Consider the following 7,479-nt stretch of genomic DNA (forward strand, 5'->3'; position numbering starts at 1 on the left):
TTCTGCCAGTACCTCGTCTCCTACCTTCCAAACTTTACAGAAGCTCTCCTGCGAACCATGCAGAACTAGCACTCCAGAAAGAAAGGATATTGCGGAGACGTGGCTTAGCCACAGCCTGGGGGATGTTTCCAGAATGAGATTTTCACTCTGCAGCGGAGTGTGCGCTGATATGAAACTTCCTGGCAGATTAAAACTGCGTGCGCCGACCGAGACTCGAACTCGGGACCTTTGCCTTTCGCGGGCAAGTGCTCTACCAACTGAGCTACCGAAGCACGACTCACGCCCGGCCCTCACAGCTTTACTTCTGCCAGTACCTCGTCTCCTACCTTCCAAACTTTACAGAAGCTCTCCTGCGAACCATGCAGAACTAGCACTCCTGAAAGAAAGGATATTGCGGAGACATGGCTTAGCCACAGCCTGGGGGATGTTTCCAGAATGAGATTTTCACTCTGCAGCGGAGTGTGCGCTGATATGAAACTTCCTGGCAGATTAAAACTGCGTGCGCCGACCGAGACTCGAACTCGGGACCTTTGCCTTTCACGGGCAAGTGCTCTACCAACTGAGCTACCGAAGCACGACTCACGCCCGGCCCTCACAGCTTTACTTCTGCCAGTACCTCGTCTCCTACCTTCCAAACTTTACAGAAGCTCTCCTGCGAACCATGCAGAACTAGCACTCCTGAAAGAAAGGATATTGCGGAGACATGGCTTAGCCACAGCCTGGGGGATGTTTCCAGAATGAGATTTTCACTCTGCAGCGGAGTGTGCGCTGATATGAAACTTCCTGGCAGATTAAAACTGCGTGCGCCGACCGAGACTCGAACTCGGGACCTTTGCCTTTCGCGGGCAAGTGCTCTACCAACTGAGCTACCGAAGCACGACTCACGCCCGGCCCTCACAGCTTTACTTCTGCCAGTACCTCGTCTCCTACCTTCCAAACTTTACAGAAGCTCTCCTGCGAACCATGCAGAACTAGCACTCCTGAAAGAAAGGATATTGCGGAGACATGGCTTAGCCACAGCCTGGGGGATGTTTCCAGAATGAGATTTTCACTCTGCAGCGGAGTGTGCGCTGATATGAAACTTCCTGGCAGATTAAAACTGCGTGCGCCGACCGAGACTCGAACTCGGGACCTTTGCCTTTCGCGGGCAAGTGCTCTACCAACTGAGCTACCGAAGCACGACTCACGCCCGGCCCTCACAGCTTTACTTCTGCCAGTACCTCGTCTCCTACCTTCCAAACTTTACAGAAGCTCTCCTGCGAACCATGCAGAACTAGCACTCCTGAAAGAAAGGATATTGCGGAGACATGGCTTAGCCACAGCCTGGGGGTTGTTTCCAGAATGAGATTTTCACTCTGCAGCGGAGTGTGCGCTGATATGAAACTTCCTGGCAGATTAAAACTGCGTGCGCCGACCGAGACTCGAACTCGGGACCTTTGCCTTTCGCGGGCAAGTGCTCTACCAACTGAGCTACCGAAGCACGACTCACGCCCGGCCCTCACAGCTTTACTTCTGCCAGTACCTCGTCTCCTACCTTCCAAACTTTACAGAAGCTCTCCTGCGAACCATGCAGAACTAGCACTCCTGAAAGAAAGGATATTGCGGAGACATGGCTTAGCCACAGCCTGGGGGATTTTTCCAGAATGAGATTTTCACTCTGCAGCGGAGTGTGCGCTGATATGAAACTTCCTGGCAGATTAAAACTGCGTGCGCCGACCGAGACTCGAACTCGGGACCTTTGCCTTTCGCGGGCAAGTGCTCTACCAACTGAGCTACCGAAACACGACTCACGCCCGGCCCTCACAGCTTTACTTCTGCCAGTACCTCGTCTCCTACCTTCCAAACTTTACAGAAGCTCTCCTGCGAACCATGCAGAACTAGCACTCCTGAAAGAAAGGATATTGCGGAGACATGGCTTAGCCACAGCCTGGGGGATGTTTCCAGAATGAGATTTTCACTCTGCAGCGGAGTGTGCGCTGATATGAAACTTCCTGGCAGATTAAAACTGCGTGCAGCCGACCGAGACTCGAACTCGGGACCTTTGCCTTTCGCGGGCAAGTGCTCTACCAACTGAGCTACCGAAGCACGACTCACGCCCGGCCCTCACAGCTTTACTTCTGCCAGTACCTCGTCTCCTACCTTCCAAACTTTACAGAAGCTCTCCTGCGAACCATGCAGAACTAGCACTCCTGAAAGAAAGGATATTGCGGAGACGTGGCTTAGCCACAGCCTGGGGGATGTTTCCAGAATGAGATTTTCACTCTGCAGCGGAGTGTGCGCTGATATGAAACTTCCTCGCAGATTAAAACTGCGTGCACCGACCGAGACTCGAACTCGGGACCTTTGCCTTTCGCGGGCAAGTGCTCTACCAACTGATCTACCGAAGCACGACTCACGCCCGGCCCTCACAGCTTTACTTCTGCCAGTACCTCGTCTCCTACCTTCCAAACTTTACAGAAGCTCTCCTGCGAACCATGCAGAACTGTTGCAGAGTTCGAGTCTCGGTCGGCGCACGCAGTTTTAATCTGCCAGGAAGTTTCATATCAGCGCACACTCCGCTGCAGAGTGAAAATCTCATTCTGGAAACATCCCCCAGGCTGTGGCTAAGCCATGTCCCCGCAATATCCTTTCTTTCAGGAGTGCTAGTTCTGCATGGTTCGCAGGAGAGCTTCTGTAAAGTTTGGAAGGTAGGAGACGAGGTACTGGCAGAAGTAAAGCTGTGAGGGCCGGGCGTGAGTAGTGCTTCGGTAGCTCAGTTGGTAGAGCACTTGCCCGCGAAAGGCAAAGGTCCCGAGTTCGAGTCTCGGTCGGTGCACGCAGTTTTAATCTGCCAGGAAGTTTCATATCAGCGCACACTCCGCTGCAGAGTGAAAATCTCATTCTGGAAACATCCCCCAGGCTGTGGCTAAGCCATGTCTCCGCAATATCCTTTCTTTCAGGAGTGCTAGTTCTGCATGGTTCGCAGGAGAGCTTCTGTAAAGTTTGGAAGGTAGGAGACGAGGTACTGGCAGAAGTAAAGCTGTGAGGGCCGGGCGTGAGTCGTGCTTCGCTAGCTCAGTTGGTAGAGCACTTGCCCGCGAAAGGCAAAGGTCCCGAGTTCGAGTCTCGGTCGGCGCACGCAGTTTTAATCTGCCAGGAAGTTTCATATCAGCGCACACTCCGCTGCAGAGTGAAAATCTCATTCTGGAAACATCCCCCAGGCTGTGGCTAAGCCATGTCTCCGCAATATCCTTTCTTTCAGGAGTGCTAGTTCTGCATGGTTCGCAGGAGAGCTTCTGTAAAGTTTGGAAGGTAGGAGACGAGGTACTGGCAGAAGTAAAGCTGTGAGGGCCGGGCGTGAGTCGTGCTTCGCTAGCTCAGTTGGTAGAGCACTTGCCCGCGAAAGGCAAAGGTCCCGAGTTCGAGTCTCGGTCGGCGCACGCAGTTTTAATCTGCCAGGAAGTTTCATATCAGCGCACACTCCGCTGCAGAGTGAAAATCTCATTCTGGAAGCATCCCCCAGGCTGTGGCTAAGCCATGTCTCCGCAATATCCTTTCTTTCAGGAGTGCTAGTTCTGCATGGTTCGCAGGAGAGCTTCTGTAAAGTTTGGAAGGTAGGAGACGAGGTACTGGCAGAAGTAAAGCTGTGAGGGCCGGGCGTGAGTCGTGCTTCGGTAGCTCAGTTGGTAGAGCACTTGCCCGCGAAAGGCAAAGGTCCCGAGTTCGAGTCTCGGTCGGCGCACGCAGTTTTAATCTGCCAGGAAGTTTCATATCAGCGCACACTCCGCTGCAGAGTGAAAATCTCATTCTGGAAACATCCCCCAGGCTGTGGCTAAGCCATGTCTCCGCAATATCATTTCTTTCAGGAGTGCTAGTTCTGCATGGTTCGCAGGAGAGCTTCTGTAAAGTTTGGAAGGTAGGAGACGAGGTACTGGCAGAAGTAAAGCTGTGAGGGCCGGGCGTGAGTCGTGCTTCGGTAGCTCAGTTGGTAGAGCACTTGCCCGCGAAAGGCAAAGGTCCCGAGTTCGAGTCTCGGTCGGCGCACGCAGTTTTAATCTGCCAGGAAGTTTCATATCAGCGCACACTCCGCTGCAGAGTGAAAATCTCATTCTGGAAACATCCCCCAGGCTGTGGCTAAGCCATGTCTCCGCAATATCCTTTCTTTCAGGAGTGCTAGTTCTGCATGGTTCGCAGGAGAGCTTCTGTAAAGTTTGGAAGGTAGGAGACGAGGTACTGGCAGAAGTAAAGCTGTGAGGGCCGGGCGTGAGTCGTGCTTCGGTAGCTCAGTTGGTAGAGCACTTGCCCGCGAAAGGCAAAGGTCCCGAGTTCGAGTCTCGGTCGGTGCACGCAGTTTTAATCTGCCAGGAAGTTTCATATCAGCGCACACTCCGCTGCAGAGTGAAAATCTCATTCTGGAAACATCCCCCAGGCTGTGGCTAAGCCATGTCTCCGCAATATCCTTTCTTTCAGGAGTGCTAGTTCTGCATGGTTCGCAGGAGAGCTTCTGTAAAGTTTGGAAGGTAGGAGACGAGGTACTGGCAGAAGTAAAGCTGTGAGGGCCGGGCGTGAGTCGTGCTTCGGTAGCTCAGTTGGTAGAGCACTTGCCCGCGAAAGGCAAAGGTCCCGAGTTCGAGTCTCGGTCGGCGCACGCAGTTTTAATCTGCCAGGAAGTTTCATATCAGCGCACACTCCGCTGCAGAGTGAAAATCTCATTCTGGAAACATCCCCCAGGCTGTGGCTAATCCATGTCTCCGCAATATCCTTTCTTTCAGGAGTGCTAGTTCTGCATGGTTCGCAGGAGAGCTTCTGTAAAGTTTGGAAGGTAGGAGACGAGGTACTGGCAGAAGTAAAGCTGTGAGGCCCGGGCGTGAGTCGTGCTTCGGTAGCTCAGTTGGTAGAGCACTTGCCCGCGAAAGGCAAAGGTCCCGAGTTCGAGTCTCGGTCGGCGCACGCAGTTTTAATCTGCCAGGAAGTTTCATATCAGCGCACACTCCGCTGCAGAGTGAAAATCTCATTCTGGAAACATCCCCCAGGCTGTGGCTAAGCCATGTCTCCGCAATATCCTTTCTTTCAGGAGTGCTAGTTCTGCATGGTTCGCAGGAGAGCTTCTGTAAAGTTTGGAAGGTAGGAGACGAGGTACTGGCAGAAGTAAAGCTGTGAGGGCCGGGCGTGAGTCGTGCTTCGGTAGCTCAGTTGGTAGAGCACTTGCCCGCGAAAGGCAAAGGTCCCGAGTTCGAGTCTCGGTCGGTGCACGCAGTTTTAATCTGCCAGGAAGTTTCATATCAGCGCACACTCCGCTGCAGAGTGAAAATCTCATTCTGGAAACATCCCCCAGGCTGTGGCTAAGCCATGTCTCCGCAATATCCTTTCTTTCAGGAGTGCTAGTTCTGCATGGTTCGCAGGAGAGCTTCTGTAAAGTTTGGAAGGTAGGAGACGAGGTACTGGCAGAAGTAAAGCTGTGAGGGCCGGGCGTGAGTCGTGCTTCGGTAGCTCAGTTGGTAGAGCACTTGCCCGCGAAAGGCAAAGGTCCCGAGTTCGAGTCTCGGTCGGCGCACGCAGTTTTAATCTGCCAGGAAGTTTCATATCAGCGCACACTCCGCTGCAGAGTGAAAATCTCATTCTGGAAACATCCCCCAGGCTGTGGCTAATCCATGTCTCCGCAATATCCTTTCTTTCAGGAGTGCTAGTTCTGCATGGTTCGCAGGAGAGCTTCTGTAAAGTTTGGAAGGTAGGAGACGAGGTACTGGCAGAAGTAAAGCTGTGAGGGCCGGGCGTGAGTCGTGCTTCGGTAGCTCAGTTGGTAGAGCACTTGCCCGCGAAAGGCAAAGGTCCCGAGTTCGAGTCTCGGTCGGCGCACGCAGTTTTAATCTGCCAGGAAGTTTCATATCAGCGCACACTCCGCTGCAGAGTGAAAATCTCATTCTGGAAACATCCCCCAGGCTGTGGCTAAGCCATGTCTCCGCAATATCCTTTCTTTCAGGAGTGCTAGTTCTGCATGGTTCGCAGGAGAGCTTCTGTAAAGTTTGGAAGGTAGGAGACGAGGTACTGGCAGAAGTAAAGCTGTGAGGGCCGGGCGTGAGTCGTGCTTCGGTAGCTCAGTTGGTAGAGCACTTGCCCGCGAAAGGCAAAGGTCCCGAGTTCGAGTCTCGGTCGGCGCACGCAGTTTTAATCTGCCAGGAAGTTTCATATCAGCGCACACTCCGCTGCAGAGTGAAAATCTCATTCTGGAAACATCCCCCAGGCTGTGGCTAAGCCATGTCTCCGCAATATCCTTTCTTTCAGGAGTGCTAGTTCTGCATGGTTCGCAGGAGAGCTTCTGTAAAGTTTGGAAGGTAGGAGACGAGGTACTGGCAGAAGTAAAGCTGTGAGGGCCGGGCGTGAGTCGTGCTTCGGTAGCTCAGTTGGTAGAGCACTTGCCCGCGAAAGGCAAAGGTCCCGAGTTCGAGTCTCGGTCGGCGCACGCAGTTTTAATCTGCCAGGAAGTTTCATATCAGCGCACACTCCGCTGCAGAGTGAAAATCTCATTCTGGAAACATCCCCCAGGCTGTGGCTAAGCCATGTCTCCGCAATATCCTTTCTTTCAGGAGTGCTAGTTCTGCATGGTTCGCAGGAGAGCTTCTGTAAAGTTTGGAAGGTAGGAGACGAGGTACTGGCAGAAGTAAAGCTGTGAGGGCCGGGCGTGAGTCGTGCTTCGGTAGCTCAGTTGGTAGAGCACTTGCCCGCGAAAGGCAAAGGTCCCGAGTTCGAGTCTCGGTCGGCGCACGCAGTTTTAATCTGCCAGGAAGTTTCAGTTAGATTGTTGTGTACATAGTTCTGCGTAGTCAGCGCGTGCACGACTTTCCCACTAGAGCGCGCCCTGCTAAGCACAACAGCGCAGGCGCAACGCTCGTCCATCTCCGCACTACGAGATGGCGCTGCCTTAGAGATGGACCAGATTCTGCTTCCGTCGATCCGCGTATTAATATGTAACGCAGCCAATGAGATTGTTGCTAACGTAGAACCTTTTCTCCTCACGGATCACACTCGCGCAGTGATACCTGAACGTGTGAGGTATTATAAAGAGTGTACAGGCCTCCGCTTAGTCAGTCTGCATTTGTCTGTACCAGTCTGCATTAGTCTGTACCAGTCTATAGTCAAGTTTCAGTCTGCACCTAATAAGATTACCATATCTCTGTACATAGCCATGAAGATAAATGAATAGACACTTTTGTCAAGTATCAGAGATATGTGAGAATAAGATTAATGTACCAAGACCAAAGGAACTTCAGATTGTCAATTGTAAACAGCATCCAGAATCAGTTGGTCACTGTCAATCTGCTACTCTAAGCGTGCAAGTGGCATTTCTATCATCTGACCTAACAGCAGAAGATAAACACGCCACGATAAGACCACGTAACACATTGCTGACACTCGCCTACTTCGTTAGAGCGACAAGTCAAATAATCTGATGGTGTGTGTACCGAAGGTCTTACAGTACGCACACCACATAGATATAATTGA

General features: G+C 52.3%; 17 non-coding genes across 17 annotated transcripts; 12 read left to right on the plus strand and 5 right to left on the minus strand.

The window, feature by feature from the left end:
- Window positions 1-198: 198 nt before the first annotated feature.
- On the minus strand, window positions 199-272 carry Trnas-cga (transfer RNA serine (anticodon CGA)). The gene has a single exon. It is a non-coding gene; the product is annotated as a tRNA-Ser (tRNA).
- A 228-nt stretch (window positions 273-500) lies between these two features.
- Window positions 501-574, minus strand: Trnas-uga (transfer RNA serine (anticodon UGA)). Its single transcript has one exon. It is a non-coding gene; the product is annotated as a tRNA-Ser (tRNA).
- A 228-nt stretch (window positions 575-802) lies between these two features.
- Window positions 803-876, minus strand: Trnas-cga (transfer RNA serine (anticodon CGA)). The gene has a single exon. It is a non-coding gene; the product is annotated as a tRNA-Ser (tRNA).
- A 228-nt stretch (window positions 877-1,104) lies between these two features.
- Window positions 1,105-1,178, minus strand: Trnas-cga (transfer RNA serine (anticodon CGA)). Its single transcript has one exon. It is a non-coding gene; the product is annotated as a tRNA-Ser (tRNA).
- A 228-nt stretch (window positions 1,179-1,406) lies between these two features.
- Window positions 1,407-1,480, minus strand: Trnas-cga (transfer RNA serine (anticodon CGA)). The gene has a single exon. It is a non-coding gene; the product is annotated as a tRNA-Ser (tRNA).
- Window positions 1,481-2,741: 1,261 nt separating this feature from the next.
- Window positions 2,742-2,815, plus strand: Trnas-cga (transfer RNA serine (anticodon CGA)). Its single transcript has one exon. It is a non-coding gene; the product is annotated as a tRNA-Ser (tRNA).
- Window positions 2,816-3,647: 832 nt separating this feature from the next.
- Trnas-cga (transfer RNA serine (anticodon CGA)) lies at window positions 3,648-3,721 on the plus strand. The gene has a single exon. It is a non-coding gene; the product is annotated as a tRNA-Ser (tRNA).
- Window positions 3,722-3,949: 228 nt separating this feature from the next.
- Trnas-cga (transfer RNA serine (anticodon CGA)) lies at window positions 3,950-4,023 on the plus strand. The gene has a single exon. It is a non-coding gene; the product is annotated as a tRNA-Ser (tRNA).
- Window positions 4,024-4,251: 228 nt separating this feature from the next.
- On the plus strand, window positions 4,252-4,325 carry Trnas-cga (transfer RNA serine (anticodon CGA)). Its single transcript has one exon. It is a non-coding gene; the product is annotated as a tRNA-Ser (tRNA).
- Window positions 4,326-4,553: 228 nt separating this feature from the next.
- Trnas-cga (transfer RNA serine (anticodon CGA)) lies at window positions 4,554-4,627 on the plus strand. The gene has a single exon. It is a non-coding gene; the product is annotated as a tRNA-Ser (tRNA).
- Window positions 4,628-4,855: 228 nt separating this feature from the next.
- On the plus strand, window positions 4,856-4,929 carry Trnas-cga (transfer RNA serine (anticodon CGA)). Its single transcript has one exon. It is a non-coding gene; the product is annotated as a tRNA-Ser (tRNA).
- A 228-nt stretch (window positions 4,930-5,157) lies between these two features.
- Trnas-cga (transfer RNA serine (anticodon CGA)) lies at window positions 5,158-5,231 on the plus strand. Its single transcript has one exon. It is a non-coding gene; the product is annotated as a tRNA-Ser (tRNA).
- A 228-nt stretch (window positions 5,232-5,459) lies between these two features.
- On the plus strand, window positions 5,460-5,533 carry Trnas-cga (transfer RNA serine (anticodon CGA)). Its single transcript has one exon. It is a non-coding gene; the product is annotated as a tRNA-Ser (tRNA).
- Window positions 5,534-5,761: 228 nt separating this feature from the next.
- On the plus strand, window positions 5,762-5,835 carry Trnas-cga (transfer RNA serine (anticodon CGA)). Its single transcript has one exon. It is a non-coding gene; the product is annotated as a tRNA-Ser (tRNA).
- A 228-nt stretch (window positions 5,836-6,063) lies between these two features.
- Trnas-cga (transfer RNA serine (anticodon CGA)) lies at window positions 6,064-6,137 on the plus strand. The gene has a single exon. It is a non-coding gene; the product is annotated as a tRNA-Ser (tRNA).
- Window positions 6,138-6,365: 228 nt separating this feature from the next.
- Trnas-cga (transfer RNA serine (anticodon CGA)) lies at window positions 6,366-6,439 on the plus strand. Its single transcript has one exon. It is a non-coding gene; the product is annotated as a tRNA-Ser (tRNA).
- A 228-nt stretch (window positions 6,440-6,667) lies between these two features.
- Trnas-cga (transfer RNA serine (anticodon CGA)) lies at window positions 6,668-6,741 on the plus strand. Its single transcript has one exon. It is a non-coding gene; the product is annotated as a tRNA-Ser (tRNA).
- Window positions 6,742-7,479: the final 738 nt, after the last annotated feature.

Source organism: Schistocerca nitens, chromosome 6 (assembly GCF_023898315.1).
Source record: "Schistocerca nitens isolate TAMUIC-IGC-003100 chromosome 6, iqSchNite1.1, whole genome shotgun sequence".
Classification (NCBI taxonomy): Eukaryota; Metazoa; Arthropoda; class Insecta; order Orthoptera; family Acrididae; genus Schistocerca; species Schistocerca nitens.